The following is a 26,608-nucleotide window of genomic DNA, read 5'->3' on the forward strand; positions in this document are numbered from 1 at the left end:
TATAGATTTGTCATCAGATTACATAAATTTAGGTTTTTCCAAGTCAAGTTTTTTCAAGTAAGAGAATGAGACACTCACAATGCTACCATTCATTTAACACGCACGGAACAAAGTAAGTAAAACATATAGTATGTTACAAATACTATGGAGGAAAATTAAAGCTGGAGAAAGGGATAAAGATATATAAATATAAAGGAGGGAACAGAAGTTTCAAGAGTGGTCAAGACAGCTTATGGAGACTCAGCAGTGGCCTCTCATTACTTGAGACAGGAGATTTACAATAACATGTCCTCTAGATTCACTGTTACATATCAGTATAAGCAGCCCCAGTTAAAATTTGAATTGGATTCTACTAGCATTAAGACATGACAACAAGGAGCTTCCCCAGTGGTCCAGGGGTTAAGACTCCATCTTGCAATGAAGCGGGTACAGATTCGATCCCTGGTGAGGGAACTAAGATCCCACATGCTCCAGGGCAACTGAGTCCAAGGGTCTCAACTAGAGAGTCTATGCACCTCAACTAGAGAGTTGGTGCAGAACAACGAAGATCCTGCACGATGGAAGGAAGATACCGTCTGCCACAACTAAGATGCATTGCAGTCAAAAGAAGACATTAAGCAAAAGAAATACTGTCACCCTGCTTATTTAACTCATATGCAGAGTACATCATGCAAAATGCTGGGCTGGATGAAACACAAGCTGGAATCAAGATTGCCAGGAGAAAAACAATAACCTCAGATATGCTGATGACACTACCCTTACGGCAGAAAGCAAAGAGCAACTAAAAAGCCTCTTGAAGGTGAAAGAGGAGAGTGAAAAAGCTGGCTTAAAACTCAACATTCAAAAAACTAAGATCATGGCATCTGGTCCCATCACTTCATGGCAAATAGATGGGGGAAACAATGGAAACAGTGACAGACTTTATTTTCCTGGGCTCCAAAATCACTGCAGATGGTGACTGTAGTCATGAAATTAAAAGACATTTGCTCCTTGGAAGAAGAGCTATGACAAACCTAGACAGTGTATTAAAAAAGCAGAGACATTACCAACAAAGGTCCATATGGTTAAATCTATGGTTTTTCCAGTAGTCATGTATGGATGTGACAGTTTGGACCATAAAGAAGACTGAGAGCTGAAGAATTGACGCTTTTGAAATGTAGTGTTGGAGAAGACTATTGAGAGTCTCTTGGACTGCAAGGAGATCAAACCAATCAATCCTAAAGGAAATCAATCCTGAATATTCATTGGAAGGACTGATGCTGAGGCTGAAGCTCCAATACTTTGGTCACCTGATGCACAGAGCTGACTCACTGGAAAAGACCCTGATGCTGGGAAAGACTGAAGGCAGGAGGAGAAGGGGATGACAGAGGACGAGATGGTTGGATGGCATCACTGACTCAATTGACATGAGTTTGAGCAAGCTCCAGGAGATGGTGAAGGACAGGGAAGCCTGGCGTGCTGCAGTCCATGGAGTTGCAAAGAGTCAGACATGACTGAGCGACTGAACAACAGCAAAAGAAATATGGAAGAATAAGAAAAACAATGTATCTAAGGGAAGACCTTGGTCTCACTGCTAAGAAGTCTCTGTCCAATAATGACACTACTCGTTTTGGAAATCAGGTCATTTTCTCTTCATCAAAGTGCTGGGAAATATATAAGTGCAAGGAAAGGCAGTTCAGTCAGAAAGCAAAATGGATACAAGAGTAAGGAATCAATGGGCATCATACTGGGCCCTTTGGCCTGCTAGTTGGCTCCCGACCCTGGGCCCCTCTGTTCCATGCAGCAGGGCTTGCAGCACTGGGGTCGGGATTCTGAAAGTCTAGTTACAGCTTATCTCACCACATACTGAGTTCTTGGCTAACACTCACTTCAATATATTGATATATCGTGTGAAGACAGCATTTAAGAGAGTTACTTTGGATCTGGTTTCACCAAATGAAGATGAGAATAAAACGATTCTCTTTGCTTAGTCCAGAGAAACTGGGCTACTTCTCATGTGTTTCCCTGACTAACACTTTTGCAGTTGCCATTCCCCTTATAAAAAAACATTTTCTCAGGACTTCCCTGGTCCAGTGGTTAAGACTCCACACTTCCAATGCAGAGGGCACAGGTTCAATCTCTGGTTGAGGAACTAAGATCCCACATGCCATGCCATGCAGCCAAAAAGAAAAAGAAAAAAAAAAAAGAGTTCTTTCTCTTGTGATTGTTGAGAAGGGCAAAATAGGTGAAGAGGATTAAGAGGTACAAAACTCCAGTTATAAAATAAGTCAGTCATAGGGATATAATATATAGAATAAGGAATATGGTCAATAATATTGCAATAACTTAGTGTGGGGACAGTTGGTTACTAGCCTGATCATGGTTATCATTTCTTAACGTATGCAGATGTCAAATCACTACGTAGTACACCTGATGCTAACATAATATTGTATCTCAACTATATTTCAATCAAAAAATAAAGTATAATTTAAAAATGCTCTTTCTCTCCTTTTCTTAAGTGGTGTGATTTTAATTTAACTCTGTAAATTCACTCGCTTCATTAAGATTCCTTTCAACTGCACTGTGATCTATGTCTACTCTTGGTAGTTTTTACATGTTGCCTTATGAATTCCTCATGCTATTTAAGCAGTGTAGAGTTTATATTTCAAATAGACTGTGAATTTCTTGAGGGCAGGGTAGAGATCTACTTCCTATTAAGTCTAACAACCACAGGTGACATTTATTAAGGGTTTACTCAATAGTCACTTTGCTTAGTGTTTTATATACATTCTCTCATATAATCACCATGACAACCTTATAAGGTAGGTACTGTTATTACACATTTGCAGATGGAGAAACTGAGGCTGAAAGTGATTAAACGGTGAAAATGCATTTTGAAGTCATGTATGTTGACTCAGAACCCAGACTCCTAGCCACAATGCTATACCCACTGACATGCTGTTGGGCACAAAGAAGAGAGTATCAGTGCTCAGAGAAAAATGTAAAAACCGTGGAAACTCACATGCAGAAAAGGTAGCAGAGATCTGCTGTACATGTACTCGTTCTCCATTTAATGTCTAAATCCTGTGTGCTTCAAACAACCATGAGAAACTTAAGGCACCACTCCCTATTCCCTTTTTATCCCAAGAAGACTATCCTGACTGCATCAATACGTATTCAAAGCAAATTGAAGAGAGTATATGCTTTATGTGTTTTAATGTTTACTTTTAGAAACTGTGGAGCAAGAAATTTAAAATTCTAAGAGTACAAAGACTAAAAGCTATAAAGATCACCATGCCAAACAAAATGTATTCATTTGACATCTTTACACAGACTCATTGAAGGAAGAAGGATGGCTTCTCTGAGAACACTGATGAGGGCTGTGGAGTTCTAAGGCATAATATCAACCTTCCTTCAATTGTATGTACGATTACGCACATTCTATGATTAACTAGGGCTTCCCTGGTGGCTCAGATAGTAAAGAATCTGCCTGCAATGTGGGAGACCTGAGTTCGATTCCTGAGTTGGGAAGATCCCCTGGAGGAGGGCATGGCAACTCCCTCCAGTATTCTTGCCTGGAGAATCCCCGTGAACAGAGGAGTCTGACCAGCTATAGTCCATGGCGTCACAAAGAGTCGGACACGACTGAGTGACTAAGCACAGCACAGCACAGCACATGATTAACTAACTACACTCTGTGGAAATAAGAAGAGCTGATCATCAGGTCGGGAAAGGATAACTGCCATATTCTTGAAACAGCAGCTCTAAGAGGGGGAGTCCCAAACACCAGGATGGAGCTGCTGTCACCACCGTGTTTCCTAAAAGTGACATCTTGAGTTCATTCCTATGAGATGTCATGATATAGTATAGGTCTAGCGTTTTTCTAATTTATATCTTGCTTATTATTTTCATAAACAGAAACCATTTTACTGCCCTCGTTTATGCAGGAATCTGCTTGTGAAGCTGTACTCACCCCTAATATGTTGGTTATAGCTTCTGTTTATAAAACTAAATTGAAACACATGTTGTACAAATAACTTTGGGGAAAAAGAATTCCTGGTTCTTTCAAAACAATCATAATGAAGATTTCACTAGTCAACTACTGTCTCAACAGTTATTATACCTAACAGACATAGTCTTCAGAACACCAACCTTCTGACTAAATGGTGTGTGAAATGGAGCCTTTTCTCTAGAAAGCTGGAGGCTGGGGGGATAGGAGGGCGGGTGGGGAGTTGCAATACAGCCAAGGTCCTCATTAGAAGCACAGAATATTCCCTGGCTTCCACTACCTTCTCTCCTCACCAACATTTTTAGAGAAAGAACCTGGAGTGTGGGATTTCCTCTATTACTGTAAAAATGTATTCTTAATGAGTTGATAAGAAGCTAAGCTTATTTATATAAGCATCAGTTTCTGCAACTGTTTTACAAATTGTACCAAACCACATCCTCAGACATCTGAGTTGTGATTTTACGCACACCTACTGATAGAAACCTTGTGCCAGACTGTTCTCCAGGAGCCCAAGAAAACAAGTTAAAACAATAGTGAGTTTTCTTTAAGCACACATGGAACAAATATGAACACCATTTACCACATCCTCAGTATGTCTCCAAAACTTAACAAAAAGGTAGATAAAGCTTTTACATAGGAGTTCATATGGCTCTTTGTAAAGGATAGAAAACACAGATTTGAAATGAAAGCTGATATAGTGGACATCTGTGATACTACTTGGCTGACACCTTCTCTTCTCCTGGGAAGCCCTTTTCTCTTCCAGTCCCCACTCCTAGACCCCAATCCTTACAGTACCTGGCAGAGATACCAGTTCCAACCCCCTGTGAAGAGCTGAGGGGTCCCTAGAAGAGTGACCTAGTTCTTTTGCAGAGGCAAAAGAAACTGTCAGTAGCTATGTTCCCCATCCGCAAAAGAGGCCAGGCTATCGTGAGAGAACAAAGCCCACACCCTAGAGAAGGCAAAAGGAGAAGAGGGCAGCAGAGGATGAGATAGTTGGATGGCATCACCAACTCAACGGACATGAACTTGGGCAAACTCTGGGAGATAGTGAGGGACAGGGAGGCTTGGCATGCTGCAGTCCATGGGTCGGACATGGACTTAGTGACTGAACAGTAACAATGACAATCAAGAGAAGGAGAGCTGAGAGAAAAGAGAGTCCTGGCAGCACGCACACCCATGTGCTTGGTCCAGCTGTGTCCTGCTCCTCCTGTTGTTTGCCTTCAACCTTTTTCTGACTTCAGAAAGCCAATAAATTGCCTACGTGCTTCAGCTGGTTGGAGGTAGTTTTCCTTCATGTACAATCAACATTTTCTCTTGTAAATGATTAAACTGACTCATACAGATGATAACCATGGCAAATGGAAATTTACAGAATTAAGTGCTAAAAAGAGACTTTCATCCTTGAGTTATCTAAATACTTGATGCATACTATTAAATGCCAGGCTCTAATCAGAACCTGGAAAGGGCTTTTAGGACTGAGAGGTGCGGCATGCCTCTGCACGTGCCAGAAGAAAGCTTTACTGGAGCAATCTGCCTCAGCACCAGGCTACGGCTGCAACTAGGCTATTTCCCCGCACTTACTGCTTCTCATCCGGGAAGATCTGAAACGGCAGAGTAACCCATCCCAAGCCTTGGATGGAACAGCCTGCCCTCACTGTTCTGTAGCCTCCCTAACCTCACCCAATGAAGGAAAATGGATCAGGGGTGCCAATGCTAATGGATGTCAAACCATAGCGGCTCGCTATTTGAACACATACACTGCTTTCCAAGTTTATCACACAACTTAACAACTGGCACAAAAATGGTGATGTTTTAGCTGCTGCTAAGTCGCTTCAGTCCGGAGAAGGCAATGGCACTCCAGTACTCTTGCCTGGAAAATCCCATGGACGGAGGAGCCTGGTGGGCTGCAGTCCATGGGGTCGCTAAGAGTCGGACACGACTGAGTGACTTCACTTTCACTTTTCACTTTCATGCATTGGAGAAGGAAATGGCAACCCACTCCAGTGTTCTTGCCTGGAGAATCCCAGGGACGGGGGAGCCTGGTGGGCTGCCGTCTATGGGGTCGCACAGAGTCGGACACGACTGAAGCAGCTTAGCAGTAGCAGCCTATGCCTTGGAGCAACTAAACCCATGCGCTACAACTACTGAGACTGTTCTAAGATCACAGGAACTTCAATTCCTAAAGCCCACACACCTAGAGCTACTACTCCACAACAGGAGAAGTCACCGCAGTGAGAAGCCTGCTTATAGAAAGGAGAGAGTAGCCTTCGCTCACAGAACTAAAGAAAGCCCTCACAGAAACGAAGACCCAGCACAGTCAAAAATAAATAAATAAATAAATTTTAAAAAGTGTTTCCTCATCTATAAAATAAGGATAATAAAAATATCCACTTTTTTTCTCATCAGATTGTTTACTATAAACTACAAGTGCAATTACAGATTTTATCATCTATTATAAGAGCCAGAAATCCATTATTTGGGCTCTGGTCCAAAATATGACTATGAAAAGAATGAAAATCAGGCCCTAAAGTTACGTTTTTAAATTACTGACCAATATCAGGGAATTTGTTAAACTGACCTCAGGGCCTCCTATAGTTAGAACAATGAGTACAAGATAGAGATGGTCAAAACCCACTTGTTAAATGGACAAATGAATCCAGCTCACAGTGATTTTTCACTTTTGTATTGAGAAGTTTGTTATTTCTCTAAAGGTTTGGCTCTCTGAGTTTTAGTTCTTCCGAGGCACAGTGTCAAAGGTATGTGTTTTATCACAGCCGTCATAGCCCTCTGCAAACCATGGGTATTCAAAACACACATTACAGGAAAAGGAAAGGTCTTTCCTCACTGAAGGCCACACAGTCTAGGCTGGTACAGCCCTTAACAATCAAGACTGTGGAATGATGTTTTGACCATTTAACAGTCTATGCCCCCTTTTAAAGAAAAAAAGCTGAATTCATTAATTTTACAAATATCTTTGATAACCTTTTAGGACAGGGACTGTTCTAGACACTCCAGTTCAGTTCAGTCACTCAGTCGTGTCCGACTCTTTGCGACCCCATGAATTGCATCAGGCCAGGCCTCCCTGTCCATCACCAACTCCTGGGGAGTCCACCCAAACCCATATTTGACCATCCAACCATCTCATCCTCTGTTGTCCCCTTCTCCTCCTGCCCTCAATCTTTCCCAGCATCAGGGTCTTGTCAAATGAGTCAGCTCTTCGCATCAGGTGGCCAAAGTATTGGAGTTTCAGCTTCAACATCAGTCCTTCCAATGAACATCAGGACTGATCTCCTTTAGGATGGACTGGTTGGATCTCCTTGCAGTCCAAGGGACTCTCCAGAGTCTTCTCCAACACCACAGTTCAAAAGCGTCAATTCTTCGGCGCTCAGCTTTCTTTATAGTCCAACTCTCATATCTATACATGACCACTGGAAAAACCATAGCCTTGACTAGACGGACCTTTGTTGACAAAGTAATGTCTCTGCTTTTGAATATGCTGTCTGCTGCTGCTAAGTTGCTTCAGTCGTGTCCGACTCTGTGCGACCCCATAGACGGCAGCCCACCAGGCTCCCCTGTCCCTGGGATTCTCCAGGCAAGAACACTGGAGTGGGTTGCCATTTCCTTCTCCAATGCATGAAAGTGAAAAGTGAAAGTGAAGTCACTCAGTCGTGTCCGACTCTTAGAGACCCCATGGACTGCAGCCTACCAGGCTCCTCCATCCATGGGATTCTCCAGGCAAAAGTACTGGAGTAGGGTGCCATTGCCTCCTCCTACAGAAATATAAATAAAAATTGTAAGAGTTTGCATGTTTTTGTATTTTTTTCAGTAAGACGTGCTAAATGTGGGCATCACAGGAAGCAACAGGTTCTTTTTTTTTTTTTTTTTTTTTTTTAGCAACAGGTTCTTATGGCGTTGGCAAAAGTGTATAAACGTAGCTGAGCACAGAACCAGGCATGAAGAAGGGCCTCGTTAAACGCTGTTTCATTTCTCTTATTCCTTCCTCCCTGACTCCGGGTCTGAGATCATATCCATTGCCATGCTATTCTTCCTACTGTTAAAGCTCCACCCTTTCCTCTCCTTGTAGGTGGCTTTGAGTTATGGGGCTTAGAGATTCTTCCTGGGAGGTTCTGTGAGTGAGGACAGAAGGGAAAGGCACCCTAGAAGCGCATAACACCGTTGCACCCACCCACCCAGCCAGTCTCTTCGCACAAACTGTTTGGTGCCCATGGCAACTAGGCAATTGGTTACTTCCACGTGATTTGAGCCACCTGGTACCGCACCCTCATTAATTGGCGACAATCAAAAACCACAGGTGCTAGCACAGAAAATGGAACCTACTAGACACTCTCTCCTTAAAGTATTATAATGAGATCTTCTAATTTGCATATTGATGTTATCTTCAGAAACTAAAGGGCAGCTAGGAGCTCTGAAAAAATCTAGTGGCTTGGAGCCATATCCCTCTGGAACTGGCTGGATGAATGATTTCAGAATGGAAAAGAGCTTTGAGAAGTAAATACTACATCTTTCTCTCAGACTCAAAAGTGCCCCCTGGCATTCCAGCCTCTACAAGGTATCTTTCCAACCTCATTTCCACACGTCACTGACACACCCTAACTGCAGCAGCTGCCCACACACCATCCTGCCACTCAATTCTGAATGCCTTCTTCCAACCCTGCATCCCTCAACCCCAAACCCCCCCAATTCTATCTGCTCTCTGATGTCACACTCAGCTGCCATGTCCTCTCACAAGACTTCCTGGCCCTGCCCTCTGATGTAATGGTTTCTCCTCTGGGATCCTACAGATGTTTAGCTACACCCTTCATATGATAACATCTGATTGTTTTGTCTGTGTTTTAAAGTTACTTACATGTGTGCTCTTATCATGTATCTGGCTGAGTTCCTTAAGGGCAGTGTCGCATTCACTGTTGTATTCCCAGTGCCTACTATATAGGTGCCTACCACAAAAGTAGACACCCAGTAAATATTTGATGAACAAATGTATGAATATATGTATGAAAAAAAATGACTACATATGCTTGCCAGGAAACTACTGATCCAAAACTGCATTCCACAAGCAGACTTCCCTTGCAGAAATAGCAGAGGTCTATGTTTCTTATTAATTTGACCTTCCAATATAAATTAGTAGGTGTAATTTTGGGCAGAATGAGCCATTATCCTTGGATTCAGGATATCCTCTAGAATAATAGGAAAATTCAAGTTCTAACACTTGACTGAGAGATCAAACCCTACAAGATAAAAAGGCAAAAGCAATCTTTTTGCCATTTCTAATCAACTTCCAAATAACACACCATGTGCTATCACTAAGTCAGTACTCATTTATTATTTACCTACCATGTGCAAGACATTTTGATGGAAACAATAAGGGAAAAAATGGCAAGAATCCATCTCCCAACTTCATATGTAAAAACATGAAGATGAGAAACTTTTTTTTCTTCCTTCTTAAATAAGAGATCCAGTAAGATAAGACATGATTAATCATTATAAGGTAAGGCTGAAAAACTCATCAGTTCTTCTATGTGTTAAGAGTGAATTCATCAGACTTTTTCTGACATTAGACTTTTATAAGGAGATAAAGCAGGAGAGTAATGAGCATCCTAAGTGAAAAAATGCAAAACTTTTACAAGTAGTAAAAAGCAGGAAAAGGAGCTCTAACTTTCCCAGCCTGGAAGATGCTAAACAGCAAGTCCTGGTGTTTTCCCAGGAAAACAGTTCTACCACTTTGGTATTCCAGGTTATCTAGTTCAAAACTCGTACAGACAGAGAACCAGTTCCAGATCCCAAATGCAGGTGTGGTATTACCTTCCTGAACAGCCAGCAGCTGAAGCCTATGTGGGTGGAGCCTCGCTAATCAGACCAACAGCATCAGCTTCACCTTGGGGACACTTCTAACAAAGGACTAGATGATCTCTAGAACATTAAAGTCTGAGAAGCACTGACTTAGAGAAATGACATTTAAGGAAGAGAAAACAGGTTCAAAAATAAAGAGAGAACTGAAAAGCAATGGACTGAGATATTCATCCTGTGATTAAACAGAACACAGAGGAACTGTGATGTCACACGGGGCTGTGGAAGGTATCGTAGACAAAGTTTAGGATTTAAAAATAAGTCTCTGTGGCATATTCCAAAAACTCAGAGTTTAATGGAGGAAAGAACTGTGGTAGAAGCTGAAAAGTACAATAAGATATTTCTCAAAAATTCTTCTAACTGGCCACATCCATAAGCTATGGAGGAGCCAGAGAAAGGGGCCAGATCAAGAGAGCTCGTATTGTGGACACTATCCCCTTTGGGTCAATGATACTGGTAACGTGCCAAAGGTGAAAGGACTCGAGTCAAGGGTAAATAAAATCAGAGAATGTTAAAAAAAAAAACAAAAAACCTTTAGAGATCTGGGCCAGGGGTTGTAACCTCGTGCTCTGAGGAAAACTTGGGATCATGTGTACCTACAAGTGTCTTAAGAGCAACCACTACTGTGTTTTGCATACTGGGCACCGGGAGAAAGATTTCACTTGTAAGAAGGTTTCTATTATATTAAAAATAGAGTTCGTAGCCATTGATCCCAACACCCACACTTCGTAGATTTATAGATGGAGAAACTTAGATAAGGGAAGTGATTTGTCTGATGTGTAGAGCTGATTAGTCACAGGGCTGAAACCAAAACTCATGACTGCTGATTCTTGCCTCAATGCTTCTTTTCACTACATCAATCTACTACATCCAAATCTGCTTCAAAAACTGTGCCACTTACTAAATGAGGTCTGTGTGAACCAAAAAGAAAATGTAAGACCCCCAAAGAGGAGGAAGTTATGAAGAGTGGAAATTTTCTTATGAAGAACATATTATACTAAAAAGTTCCCAAAATGAAAAACTCAATGTTGGACTTAGCATAACTATTGAGTATGTGGCTTTGTTATTTAGAACTTGACTAATTATAGAAATGCTGATGACTAGATTTAGATCAACTAAAAATTGAGTTAGACTTTATCACTGGCTTGGGTTAGTGAAGAATACTTCATTTCTAAGCTAATAACAGGTTGAAGATAGACCAATTGATGAACATTTGCAGTTTTGTGCTTATGAAAAGAAATTGTGACATTTCACGATGCATAAATGATGATCAAAGTACTGAAGCATCCAAGCAAGTTGCAATTCTCCAGGGAAGCTATTAACAGCTTAACATTTCTGGTTCACATTGGAATGTGGATTAAACTTACTAAAAAAACCTTTATATTAATATCAAATAAGCATGAAAGAATGTTATTAAGCAGATTAGGTTGAACCCTTTAAGTTCCAGGCTCTCTTGGGCCTGTTAATTACAGAATCAAATGTTGGTTAAGTGTACAAGAAAACCTGCACAATAACCCAAAACAGGTTTCATGAACTATGTTAAAAAAACAAATAATCAAACTATTAAAAAAAAATACAAGGGCAGACAGAACACCTTCCCAATGCCTCAGCAAACTAAACTGGGCTTCTCCCCAAGATAAACCATGACTGGACCTACTATAGCCTATGCACCATGGGCAAAATATATTGCAGATTTCTTTTATTTTCTTCTGCCTTCAATTAGTTCCATTCTCCTTCTTTTTTTTTTAATTTTATTTTATTTTTAAACTTTACAATATTGTATTAGTTTTGCCAAATATCGAAATGAATCCGCCACATTCTCCTTCTATACTGATTATATCTTTGGTGCTGACCTCAGGACTCATTCATTCATTCATCCCTATAAACATGTTATTAATGCCCTACTATGTGTTAGGCACCACCCAGAAGGTGCTAGGAACACACACCCTCAAAATCTTCAGAGATAAGTAGGAAAACTAAATAAACAATAAAAAAATAATAACCGACCATTTGATTAAAACTGTTAGAATAAAGGTATATTATAATGCAGGTGTGAACTTCTGGTAGAAAAAAGGAAAGGAGTTAAAGAAAGGGCAAAACTGACTGTCACATGCAGCTTTTTAAGGAGATAACGTTGAGCTTCCCGGGTGGCTCAGTGGTAAAAAATCCCCCTGCCAAGCAGGAGACGGGGGTTCGATCCCTGTGTCGGGAAGATCCTCTGGAAAAGGAAACTGCCACCCACTCCAGTATTCTTGCCTGGGATATCCCACAGACAGGGGAGCCTGGCTGACTACAGTTGCAAAAGAGTCAGACACAACTTAGTGACTAAATGACATCAAGGAGATAATGCTTTTAGTTGGAAGGAATCACAGTGCTCTGAAGGAATAGAAAGTATAAGGAAGTGAAAGGAAGAAAGAAGAGCACGTGGAAAGATATGGGGGTACAGAGGCATATGGCACACCCAGGGCAGGGTTCAGAAAGGCTGAAACAACGGATACTAGTGAGGAGGGGTGACAGATGAAGCTGAATGAGTCTATATATAAATATTTGGCTGCACCGGGTTTTAGTTGCAGCATGTGGGATCTTTAGTTGTGGCATGTGAGATCTAGTTCCCTGACCAGGGATGGAACCTGGGCTCCCTGCATTGGGACTGTGGAGTCTTAGCCACTGGCCCACTGGCCCACAGGAAAGTTCTGGGACAAGTTTAAGGGTCTGACCATAAACGACTTCGATCCATTTCAGCCAAGGAGTTGTTTTTTTTTTTTTTTTTTAATAACTTTAGTGCCCAGGATATTTTTTTCCTTGTGTCTTATTTTGTCTGTTTTATTTGTTTTTGTTTTCTTTTTTCATAAGTTTAGTGAAGCTTGTCTTTGTCTTGAAAAACAAAACACCAAAGCTTTCATATCATTTGCAACCTGATCTAGTTTGAAGAGACAGGTGGGAGTTATCTTGCAAGAGTAAGATTTATACCATGAAGGATGCAGTTCCAGGTCTGGTGGTACTGAGAGGAGACAATGGCATTCTTGACAAAATTACAATCCGCTGGTGGCATCTGCAGAAAAGAAGCCGTTGCGAATTTCTAAACAAGAGTAAACTCTTATTAGAAAATTCTAAAGTGTTTTACAGGCCAAAAAGGGAATGAGCTTAGTAAAATGCCTCAACAAAGTTGGAATAAAATACTGGATTTGAGAATTACTGGAACTTGGATATGTTAAAAGAGGGTGGAGGTTGGGTCATGCTTACAATGGTCTCAAGTTCAAATGAATTACTGTGAGAAGACACCACATTACAAGTCACACACTGGCTTGAGGGCTCCTCTCTTCCCTCGGTAGGTGCTGGCAGAAGGTGTGCTCAGTCATTTTCCAATGTAGATGCTGAGCCCCAAAGCCAAAACATGGAAGAGGAAGAGAGATGGAATGAATACCTTAAGAAACTCTGCAGAGAAGATCCCCCCTTTCTTCATGGCCCCACTTTAACTCATGCTTAAGGAAATGGAATGTTTAGGGTGCCTGAAGTGGAACTCCTTGGGTAGAATGTTTTCAGGTCTACTGGATCAGTCAGACACCCAGACTATGCTTTTCTTCAGAGCATCCACTTCTTTCTCGCCTTCTGCAACTTCTTCTGACTGAGAGCTATGGTCCTTGCTGGTGTGCATTTCCATATCAAACATGACCTGCCCATCTTGTGGAAGGGCTGTTGCAGTGAGAACTGCTTCTTGAACTGCTCTGTCTGGATTCATGCTGTGCATCCAAAAGAATCTTCTCCATGTCCCCGCTATGGATGGAGTATGGGAAGGTACGTGCTCCAGCCCCCCATTCTTCCCATTGCCATTATCGTTGCCATTGCTGCTATTCACGGGGAGCTCCACCCAGGAACTGTTGAGGCCAGCAGGCAGTGGCAGAGACTGTTCACCTCTCTCACAGTTGTTGTTGTGCAGGGGCAGTGGCTGTTCTACTAAATGAGGTGACATTGTCAGGCGGCTGAAGAGCTGCAGCCCCGAATCAAGGACCTTCTCCAGTTCTCAGGCAGCAACACAACCAAAGAGTTTGTTTTTTTAAGGGCAAGGCAATAATGGATTACAAACAAAGTAATGACATGATCAGATTGCTCTACAAAGAACATTCTAGCAGCTTGCAGGGCGAGACTAAATGCAGGAAGGGGGAGCTCTACAGTGGGCCAGAGCAGAACACGAAGGATGTCCCCATAGAAAGGCAATTTGGTGCAGGATGTCTGAGCCCAAGTGGAGCGCAGAAGGTGCCCACATGACGGAGGGACAGCAGAAACACTGGGACATATGTAACCAATTGGTTACATATTGGTTACATATATAACCAATGTAATATAGCTATAATATATTATAGACAATGGGAAGTATATCCAAAATATATTATGGATAATGGGATTTATCGCTTTCAAAGAAGAAAGATACAAATATGTATAAACAAATTCAACATATTAAATTGGAAATGGAGGTATCAGTATGAACATGGTTGGTTAATACACACAGATTAGATACAGAAATAACACTGAGCATCAAAATAAACAATGATGCTACCTGACTATATAGCCCATTAACTCAAACAGGAAATCATGGGTCCATGCTGCTGTAAAGAAAGTTAGATGAAAAACAGGATATTTGTATAGTTTCAAAGGACAACCCCACAAAATCCTTACTGATTACATTTTAAAAAAAAGCAAATTTGCTGTAGAGAGCCTTACAGATACCAATTTAAACAAGTCATCAAGGTGATCATATCAATCAGTAAACAGATCAGATGTGCCACTTGAGGTGCAGTGAGAACACAGCACCACTTCTGTGCTATTCCTGCCACAGATGCATACATGGAATCCAATCATGGCTGAGCATCGGACAACCCATATTCACACATTTTAAAAAACTGGTCTATAATCTTCAAAAAGGTTGTGAATGGCAAGGAAAAATTGAGGAACTATTAAAAATTGAAGAGCCATGACAAAAGAATAGAATCCATGATTCTAAGTGGAATCCTTCTCTCCATTAGGAAATCAGGGGGACAAATGGCAAAATTTGAATAAGGTCTTACACTGGATGGTAGTACTACATCAATGTTTATTTCCCGGTTTTATAACTATACTGGAATTGTGTAGGAAAATGTACTTATTTTTAAGAAATATGTTACAGTATATGAAGATCAAGGGCATCACACTGCAACTTACTCTCAAATGGTTAAAAAAAATGCTTTGTATTGTTCTTACATTTCTAGTATGAATTTGATATTGTTCCAAATATAAAAAAGGAAAGAATTAATAGATGATAAAAATCCAGACCAGACCATACAAAGACACTGTTCTTTAGGAAGAAAAAGGAGGAGAGGAGTTGGAATCTTAAATTAGAAACCCATTATACACGTTTTAAAGTCTTATGGTACATGTTTATGCTTAACTGCATAATAAAATATATATAATTCTCAAATCACAACACAGTTAAGTAATTTCTCCAAATACTGCCATTTTCCCCCAAATTAAGGAATTTTGCCAGGTATGGTTACAATTATCTACCAGGAATGGCTGACCTCCACTTGATCCTGGAGTCAAGATCTGACACCTAAAGTAGTTCCAGTTTCTTACAGAAAATAGTTTAATAAGGCTGATTTCTGTCTGGGTACCACACATCATACCTAAACTTACATTGTCAACAACCCTCAAGATAGACATTGTCATCTCTATTTTGCAGATCTAAAAATTTCTCCAAGAGATTAAGCAAAATGTCCAAAATCTTCTACTAGTAAGTGGAGCATCAGAAAATAAATTCAGATTTCTCTCACTCATAGCCCCTGCTTTTCCCACTACAATCCAGTAGCCTGCTACGTGCAAGGCATCATGTGATTCACCACAGGAGAGACAAGATTAATAAGACATGTTCTCACAGAACTAACCACTTCTGCTTTCTCCCCTTTATGTCGCAGTCAGAATCGTCTGCCTCTTGCCTCCTGCTATGACTCTCCCACGTCTCAGATTTTATCAGTGGGTGAATTCAGGAACACTGTTTTCTCTACCTTTTCTGTCATTGAAGAGATGAGACAGCAATTCTGAAGATGTACAAATGTGCCTTAGAATATAAAGACCAAAAAAATGAGCACTTAACATACTGTGTTAAATGAGGTTTCTGAGTATACAATGACCACTTAATCAGCTAAAAACAGAAAGAACAAAAGAATACAGAAGGAGTATAAAGAAAATAGTATTACTTCTAAATAATGTGATACTAGGTAAGAAAAAAGCCAAAGACCAATCCAGGAAATGTCAGGAGTTCTGGACAAGTGAACTGCTTCCTTCCAAACTTTTATTGTTTTACTTGGTAGAAGAGGTCACCTAAGAAGCATTCAGAGGGACTTCCTGGATGGTCCAGAGGGTAAGATGCTGGTCGCTCATTACAGGGGGCTCAGGTTCAATTCCTGGTCAAGGAACTAGATACCACATGCATGCCGCAACAAAGAAGTTTTCATGCCCAGCAACTAAGAAGCCCCCATGTCTCAATGAAGATCCCACGAGCTGGAACTAAGACCAGTACAGCCAAAATAAATAAATAAATATTAAGAAAAAAAAAAGAAGGAGCTTTCAGAAATCTCAAGCTCCTGACTAGAGCAATGGTGCTCTCGCTTGGACTGTCATTCTCTGAGGAAGCAATGAGATGTTGAACTCCTCATTTATCTCTATGAAGATCATGGTATTCTGCTCACTTTAGTGATGGTTAAAAAGAAACTGACTGCTATATAAAAGCAGAGGGAGGACAATGAGATGCCAGTTTACTTCATCAATAATGAATTCCCTCCACCAAGCTCATAATACAAAAGTGAAATGTTTATTATCATTTCTGTAATCTTGATTTATCCATATAAAACACTGGATATAGGTCTTGGCAGAATTTTGAGAAGCTTATATGTATGAATAGATTTCCCCATAAAACAAATTTCTAAAATTCAAGATAACATGTAAGTAATCATATATTTACTTTCAAAGTTATATGGAGAAAAAAATAAAAGGGAATCCTCCCCATAAGACAATAGGAAACTATAAGCCTATTTATATATTATTCAAATCAGTATAATTTAAAAATGATTTAATAGGGGAATATGTAAGAAAACTCAATGCTATCATGTTTCTCATCATTAGTATTATGTCAGGCAAGTCCGTGGCTTTGGTTTACCTCCAATGGTCTCCATTACAAACACCAACTGAGTCTATTCCTGGAATTGCTCTTAACCTCCCCTAGTATTTCATCCTTTCACACACAATAATGCACAGGGGGTAGTGGTAATATGTGAAACAAGCTCCAAGTTCCCAAAGTGGAAGACATTGTTTTCTTGCATCCTACCTACTGTAACTGAAAACTGGGAATTTACTGGAATTGAGGATTTATTATGAGTCAGATGGCTGACAGTCTTTCCAACCAAAACATCTGCTCTACAAAGGCACAACTGCTACAACCCATTTCCTCTTGGATCTGGAGAAGGACCAAGTTGTAGCTTAGCCCGCTCCTTAAAGACACAGGGATTTGAAGTGAGAAATGAAATCAAAGTGATTCTCTGTGTCACCTTCCAACCTCCACTACTTTCTTTGATGGCATTACAAATGTAATAAAATATGAGAATTTACAAAATTTTTGAACATTAAAACATTGCAATAAGAGTGGAATAACCAAGGACTTTATCAGATTACTTCAAATTGACAGCAGCACAGCTGAAACCAATTCTTTCTTTGGTACTTGAAAGCGGGGACACATACTAACTACAGTAGGGAAAGGGTCTCTTTATTTACTCAACAAATATTTACTACTGAACACTTCTATGTGTCAAGTACGATTCTGGGAACAAGTGGGGAACAGGAAAGATAATGACCACCTCTTGGAGCTTACCTTTCCACAGGGGAAAACAAACAACAAGTAAGCCTATTCATAAATACTCTTCAAAGCACTATAGGTTTCCAACTGTCTATTTGATACCATTGGCACTAAGATTTTTTCCCAGCAACTATAAGCAATAAGATAGTTTTTAGGAACCATATCCTAGAGCAGTGGTTCCAACCCTGGTCCTTATTTAAAAGCACATTACTGGGCCCTACCCCTGGCCATTATGATTCAGTACACGTATCTGGGCCAAGGATACGTGGCCCAGATACAAAAATATGGATACAAAAATAATGGATTTTTTTTTCAACTTATCAAGAGCTTGAACCGCTCATCAGGTTTGGAGTCTACTGCCCTAGAATACTGACCTCCAAACATTTAAAAGCATTAAATTAAAAATATCAATTTAAAATATTTGGTTTCCAGAAATAAACCCACATACCTATAGTCAATTAATCTTCGAAAAAGGAGGCAAGAATATACAGTGGGAAAAAGACAGTCTCTTCAGCAAGTGGTGCTGGGAAAGCTAGACAGCCACAGGTAAATAAAGTTAGAACACACCTTCTCATCATATACAAAATAAACTCAAAATAGTTTAAAGACTTAAACACTTAAGATGTGACACCATAAAATTCCTATAAGAGAACATAAGCAAAACATTCTCTGACATATCAATATTTTCTTAGGTCAGTCTTCCAAGGCAATAGAAATAAAACCAAAAATAAACAAATTGGACCTAGTCAAATTTATAAGCGTTTGCACAGCAAATAAAACCAGAAACAAAATGAAAGACAACCTATAGAATGGAAGAAAACATTCATAAATGATGTAACCAACAAGGGCTTAATTTCTAAAATTTGCAAACAGCTCATACAACTCAACAACAAAAAAACAAATAACCCAATCAAAGAATGGGTAGAAGACCTAAAGACATAGTTCTCCAAAGAAGAAATACAGATGGCCAGTAGGCATGTGAAAAGATGCTCAATGCTGCTAATTACTGCTGCTGCTGCTGCTAAGTTGCTTCAGTCATGTCCGACTCTGTGTGACTCCACAGACGGCAGCCCACTAGGCTCCTCTGTCCCTGGGATTCTCCAGGCAAGAACACTGGAACTCCAGGCAAGAACACTCCAGGCAAGAACACTTGCCATTTCCTTCTCTAATGCATGAAAGTGAAAAGTGAAAGTGAAGTCACTCAGTCATGCCTGACTCTTAGCGACCCCATGGACTGGAGCCCACCAGGCTCCTCCGTCCATGGGATCTTCCAGGCAACAGTACTGGAGTGGGGTGCCATTGCCTTCTCTATGCTAATTACTAAAGAGATGCAAATCAAAACTACAATGAGGTACCACCTCACACAGGTCAAAATGGCCATCATTAAAGAGTCAACAAGTGACAAATGCTGGAGAGGGCATGAAGAAAAGGGAACCCTCCTATAATGCTGGTGGGAATGTAAGTTGGTGCAGCTACTATGGAAAATAGTATGGAGGTTCCTTAGAAAACTAAAAATAGAACTGCCAACTGCCATATGGTTCAACAATCTCAGTCCTGGGCATATGTCCAGACAAAACTCTAATTTAAAAAAAGATATATGCACCCCCAGGTTTATAAAAGCACTATTCACAACAGCCAATACATGGAAACAACCTAAATGTCCATTTACAAACGAATGGCTAAAGATGTGGTATGTATATACAATGGAATATTACTCAGCCATAAAAAGGAATGAAATAATGCCATTTGCAGTAACATGGTTGCAACCAGAGATTATCATACTAAGTGAAATAAGTCAGAAAGAGAAAGACAAATATCAAAAGATGTCACTTATATATGGGATCTAAAATATGATACAAAGGAACTTATCTACAAAAAAGAAACAGACTCACAGAGAGAACAGACTTGTGGCTCCCAAGCTGGGGGTGTGGTGGGCGGGAGGCATAGACTGGAAGTTTGCAATCAGCAAATACAAACTACTACATAGAGAATAGATTAAAAACAATATATAGAATGGATAACCTGTACAGCCCAGGGAACTATATTCAATATCCTGTGATAAACCACAATGGAAAAGATTATGAAAAAGAGATGTGTGTGTATGTATATATGTGTATGTGTGTTAGTTGCTCAGTTGTGTCCAACTCTTTGCAATCCCACCGACTGTAGCCCACCAGCCTCTGTCCACGGAATTTTCCAGGCAAGAATACTGGACTAGGAAGACATTCCATTCTCCAGGGGATCTTCCCAACCCAGGGATCAAACCTGGGCCTTCTGCATTGCAGATAGATTCTTTACTATCTGAGCTACCAAGGAAGCCTGTGTGTGTGTGTGTGTATAAACTGACACTTTGCTGTACAGCAGTAATTAACACAACACTGTAATCTATACTTCAATAAAATTTTTTCTTAAAGTTTGGGCTTCAGATCAACATATCTTCTATGTATTTACTGAAAAGCTATATACATAGACTGCTATGCTAATACATTACAAATATCATAAAACATGTACAAACAGTAGAAATTCTAGGAAGGTGAGATAAAAATAAATATAAACAAATATTTTCTCCCAACCCAGCTGTCTGCCTGCACAGGCTGCAATTTATGAAGTGGAGCAAACCAAGAGGCCAGCAGAGTCCTCACACACAGACTGGGAAGCAGGGCAACTGAAGGCGAAGCCCTTTGATTCACAGCCTTGGAAGACAGGCTCTACCTCAGCCCTCACTCTGCTCTGAAAACTTACACTTTCTCATTTATGGCACAGGGGAGAGAAGTAGGCAGAGGGCATTAGAACTAGAATCTCAGTGGCAGGAATTCAGGAGACCTTGCCTCACACATACCTGCCAGCTCTTGTTGACATACACCAAGTATGGAAAAACCACACTTGGAAAAACATATAAACTCCATCCTAGGTTCAGCAGCTGTAATCCTGTTGTGTCAGTCGTTTGAATCATGTGTGAATGTGTCTGTGCATGTTAGATTCCTGACCATGTGATAAAGGTAGAAAGAGTGCAGGCTTCCAGATTAGACAAGCTAGTGAGAATCAGGCTCTCCCCCTGGTTGCTTGCTATGTTCAGTTGGCTGAGTAAGTTATTTAACACCTGGATAAGCCTCTGTTTCCTCAACTGTAAAATGGGAGTAGTTATACAAAATGACGGTATCAGTTACACCATGAATAAAGGGTGGCCATCACTGTGGCCACCATCATTGTCACTGTTATCCCAGATCACCTTGGAACACCTGGCCCACCTGTTTCCTGCACACACTGATCCTGGCTCGTGCACCTGGAAATGACACCTGTCAGTTGCCTTCTCTGTGTATAAACTCTTTGTTGGCAAATTCTGGCCTGACTGTGCAGCATCAGTTTCTAGTTTGGTCCCTTCTAACCAGGATAAACGAACGGCCCCACAACTGATGATGTTAAAGCCACTTCCTGCTTGGCTTGGCAGAGGGCCAGCCCCTTGACTTTGAATTCAGGGTTACACCTCCGTGGACCAGCAGCCTTCATCTGCCCTTTCATTTGACAGCTCACTTCCTGGCTGTTTTCTCTCTGTGGCATTAAAAAAAAAAAATCAACAGATAATATTTTCTCTCTTCTAGTTATAGTCTCCTTTCCAGTGCCTTCTTGTTTGTGCTTCCTATCTCTATTCAAATGAAAGGTAATAAAATCATTTGACTGTGAAGACTAAGAAGGCAATTCTCAAATGATTTACTAGTGGCTGCAGGTATGGCCCTACATGTATATCCATAAAGAGAGCATTTCAATTCATAGGACTTTCAAAAGTCAGGTAGCCATCTTAAGGAAAATCAGGCTTGTCACCTGTATAGATTACCAAGGAAAGAAATAAAAACAAATAAGAATTTGTCTAAAAGAATTTAGGAAAAGAAAATAGAATATCAAATTAAAATCAGAAAAGGCAAAAATAAAACCAAGAGCAGAAAAAACATAACAAGCAAAATATAATATTAATCCAGAGAAAAATCATTTTATTAAATCAAGACTACACGTTAGAAAATAGTATTTTTTTAATTGGGGCAATATAAATTTTAGTTATCTGCTAATAAATTTAGTAGTTAAACAGACATGGATAAAAATTCAAAATAACTGGAGAACAAAAAAGAAGTACCCAGAAACAGCAAACGGAAAAGAAAAATGAAAAAAAAAATTACAAAAAAAGAAATGTTATTAGGAACTACCGTTTTAAAAAATGCCTCTGGCCAATCAGTTTGGTGCAGAATGTTTCTAAATTTTCCAAAAATAGATAAGAATGTTATACTTTTCAATCTACTTCACAAAGCAAATATAATTTTTTATTTGATGTATAACTAACATATATTACATTTGTTTCATAATGCAGTGATTCAACATTTATATACATTATGAAATAAAAGGAAATATGGTTTTATTTCCCATAAACAGACAAGATAGTCACAATAGTTTTTTATGAGTATGGCTCTAATAACTAAATAAAAATCTTAATAAATAAAATATAAGACAACATTAAAATAATTTTCCACTATGAACAAGCAAAGTTTACACTTGCATGACTGGACACAAGGAAAATATTAAAATTCATCACATGAAAAGGACAAGTGATAAGAATCACAGCATCACTGCAGTAAGTGCTCATAGAAAACTAAAATACTCATTCTCAGCCTTTTGCCAATGCAAACACCACAGCCAGGTTGTCGGGCTCTCTCCAAGAGACCTCAGGAGCACATTTATATTCTTTTTGAGCCTTCTGAGCTCAGAAACTCAATTTTGTTTGCACACCAACTGCAGGGCCAGGGCCCAGGGGTAGGTGACATACATCCAGAATGCTAACTTGTTAGTTTACTATGGGAAATTAGGTACTAAAATATTCCAAGTTCACGTGGTTAGTGTGTTCTATCCCCATAATACCAGTCCATTGCTTTGTAATGATAAATTAGTCACAGGGAATGGAATATTTCAAGCCCCTTTATCACCGCATGCTCTTTGCATGAGAAAGACCCATGTGGGCTGCCAGGCAACCCAGGTGAGCTAGAGGAACTGCATTTTAATAAAGCCTGATGCGTCAAGCTCACCGTAGGAATAATCCTGTCAGTGGGGCCAGTGGGATACTAGGAGTGCTTAGACTATGAGCAACATCCTCCTGCATCCAACTCTAAATGGGGTCTCTTCCAGTGCATTTTCTAGCTGTGGCCCATGGCACATAGGTCTGTAGTAGATTCAAATAGCCTTTTATCCTGCAATAATTCAGATTATTCAAAATTCACCCATTCCTTTATCTTGGATAAGACTGGAACAGTTACTACCAAACTGACTCTATAGTAATCTTTTTTTCCTCTTCTTTCCTTAGTTTTCATTTGATATACTCTTTCTCCAGATACATGATTACATTCAAACAGGTGTAATATCGCTCATCTGGGGTCCATTTCACCTCCCAAAGAGAATATCTCATGTTAATATCTTCATCTGTTTATGTGCTGGCTACAGCTTTCACAGGGTAATTTGATTCCCCTATTTCCTAGTTCTTAGGGAAGTGAAGATATTAATAGTTACTTCACTGAATGAACCATTAGGTATTAGGAAAAGGATTAAAAAGTACAAACATAGAAAGGTAAGAAGAAATGTTTTATATATGACATAGTTCAACATCATGTTGTGAAATTACATGGTTATACAACTTACTAAGATCAATCTAAAATTAGCTGGGACTTCCCGGGCAGCCCAGTTGTTAAGACTCCATGCTTCCAGTGCAAGTGGTGCAGGTTTGATCCCTGGTCAGAGAACTAAGATCCCACATGCTGTGTGGCATGGCCAAAAAACAAAAATCAGAACCAAAAAAAAAATCCACAAAAATATTTAAAATTAAAAAAAAAACTAAGTCATTACTTAAAGTAACAACTTCAGCAAAACTGCAGGATAAAAAGCCATTTGAAACTACTACAGGCCTAAGTAACAGGGCCACAGCTAAAAAATGCAGTGGAAGAGACCCCATTCATAACGATGACAAAAATTTCAGTAAGTGGGTATTAATTTAAATCAGAAAATTAGAGACATCTTATTCAAAATGACATAAGGTCTGATAGTTGAATTAAAGAACGATGGATAAATGGAGAAATATAATTTGCTCCATGCTGGGAAAACTAAATATAGTAAAGATGACAACATTCCCCAAATTATTATGTAGATTAAATAAAATACTGATTTTACAGAATTTGATATTGGTACTAAAACACATCTGTCTGAAAAGTTGGAAAAACACCAAAAGAAAAACACTGAAGTTATGATAGTGGTTTCCAACTATTTAAATTGTTACAAAAGGAAAATTATTTCTTAAAGAAAGACAGGGTATTAGTTGAAGCAGAAAAAACTCAGAATAGAATTCATAAATAATGACCAGGCTAAAGCAATCCTATGAGAGGAAAAGGTGCTACTGAGCAACTGGGAAGTGAACCCAAATGCAAAGAAGTAACTTAGAGCCTTAAGCTCATTCATACATGTAAGCTAAAGAGCGAAAATACACGTAGAAGAAACTAGAATAGCATATTTATTCCAACTACGGAAGAGAGAGAACTTTAAAACTGCTCCCCCAAAAGTAAAATATTATCACAGACAAGACACTTTCCATGATAAAAATATCTATTCCCCTAAATATATCAAATATCAAACATACCAATAGAATGCAATATGATATTAGACATCTAAAGACAGAGAGAGTAGACTGGTGAGATGTGATGCATGTGATGTAAGGTTACTACCCATAGCATATCAAGAAAAAGAGTCAATCAACAGAATTTAATTGAAAAAGTGGTCCAAGAAAAATGAACCCTGGAAATATATATAGCTTAATTAGGCAATGAAAGACCATTTTAAGGTATCACAACCATAACTACTTAGTAGAATAAATTATGAAAATCCAATTAGGCCAGGGTTGGGTACAAAGCTTTGCCTCCTGTTCCCATCTCCCCACTGATCTCCCCAGCTAGTCCCAGATTTTTCAGTGTATGATATGGGTCCTGCCTGATTTCATGTGGTCAAGAAGAGGGAGGAAGGAGAAAAAATGAAAGTAGGAAGGAAGGAGGACCATAAATCAAAAGACTGAACTTGTTTCCATTCATCCATTCAACAAATATTTATTGAGTATCAACTCTGCATCAGGCTCTGTGCTGTGTTAAGTATCAAAACTATAGTAATGAACATGTAGTCAGGAAGACAGGTAAATAAATCAACAATTACAGCACATGTGATAAAGGCTTTGCTACGGGAGGCAAAAGGTATTATGGGAGCTCAGAAGACATGCACCTGACCAAAACTTGGTCTAGAAAGATCTCCTGGAGAAATGTCCTCACTCTGTCACTCCTAATGGAGTGATGACTATGGAGGAAACTCGCCATTGCCCACCAAAATAACAAATGCATTTATCCTTTGACCTGGAAATCCTACTTCTGGGAATTTGGCCTACAAATATACCAGCAAATACAGGAAATAACGCATATACAAAGTTATTCACCTGCAGCTTTATTTATAATAGCCAAAGTTTGGAAACAATCAGGTGTCTCCAGCGGATGATTACAGAAGCCATGATACATTCACATGATAAACTACTAGGCATGTGTGAAAAACATAGAAACAGGGGGCTATACGGGAGCATAAAAAGACTGCCAAAATACATTTGTTAAGGAAAAAAACTCTGAAATGCAGAGTAGTGTATGTGGTATGACACCTGTATGAGAAGGATAGGTAAGACTGCATATATGCACATGCATGTACTGGTATAAAGACATCCTGGAAGGAAACGTGTGTGTGCTGTGCTGTGCTAAGTTGCTTCAGTTGTGTGCCAGTCTTTGCGACTTTATGGACCATAGCACACGAGGTTCCTCTTGTCCATGATATATAAGAATAAGTAATAAAAGTGATTGTCTATAGAGAACTGGAAGGTGAATGGGGCTCAGGAAAATGGGATGGCAGTGAGTTTTTTATCAACATGTACCTGTTTATATATTTCAATTTCTGAGTCATGTAAATGACTCAGAATCTATTTATTTACATTAACTTTAAAATTGGACTAGATCATTTCTAAAGCTTTTCTACTCTTAACATTCTGTAATTATATGACTTAACCTACATTTAACTTATAACCAAATATTCATCAGATTCTTCATTTGTAAGAAAGCTTAAAGCTTATTATTTTTTTAAAAATTGAATACTTACGTCAGACCAAGAGGAGTATCTTAAAACACTATATTATGTGACTAACACAATCTTCTCTTTCTACTTATATTTAGATTTTTTTAATGCCTCTAAATTTACTGAAAAATAAATGGAAATTTATTGAAATAAATTGAAATTTCAATTTATTTTATGAAATAAATTTTAATTAAAGTAAATCTTTAATGAAGATTTACTGAGTACCTACGTGGGCCAGGCATAGTTATGACCAAGACTAAAAAGTAGGTCTCTGAATTAACAAAGCATTTACTGTACAGACCTTAAATTATCCTCATTACAGATGTTAATACTGAATTTAAATATAATGTTGTCATTTCTTTCTCTACATAAAAATAGATATTTGAGTTGCTTTTAATTTTTTTATAGAAAACTTTCTCAAATCTGATTTAAAACTTAAATTAAATTTGAGAAGAGACAGCTCATTGTTCTGGTGATCTAACCTGGGCCTGCCCTGAACAGGCCAGAAAATACTGCTGGATATTTCAATGTGTTCCTCAACCTGGCTCAGGACAGATAAGAATTTGGTTATCATTTCGTAAGTTAGCCCTCCCACCCCCTAGTTTGCCATAGATTCATGTTGTCAATCTCTAATAGCAGTATTAATGTTTGATTCTCAGACTGGTTAAAATATTTCACAAGGTAGTCTGCTTTTCTCTCTT

At 39.3% G+C, this 26,608-nt stretch overlaps 1 protein-coding gene and 1 pseudogene across 5 annotated transcripts in view; both read right to left on the bottom strand.

The window, feature by feature from the left end:
* The window catches only part of BABAM2 (BRISC and BRCA1 A complex member 2), a 478,108-nt gene that overhangs the window by 212,336 nt on the left and 239,164 nt on the right, over window positions 1-26,608 (bottom strand). The gene's annotated exons all lie outside the window — the stretch shown is intronic.
* On the bottom strand, window positions 12,645-14,168 carry LOC113901430 (annotated as a pseudogene).

The sequence above is a fragment of the Bos indicus x Bos taurus genome, chromosome 11 (assembly GCF_003369695.1).
Source record: "Bos indicus x Bos taurus breed Angus x Brahman F1 hybrid chromosome 11, Bos_hybrid_MaternalHap_v2.0, whole genome shotgun sequence".
NCBI lineage: Eukaryota > Metazoa > Chordata > Mammalia > Artiodactyla > Bovidae > Bos > Bos indicus x Bos taurus.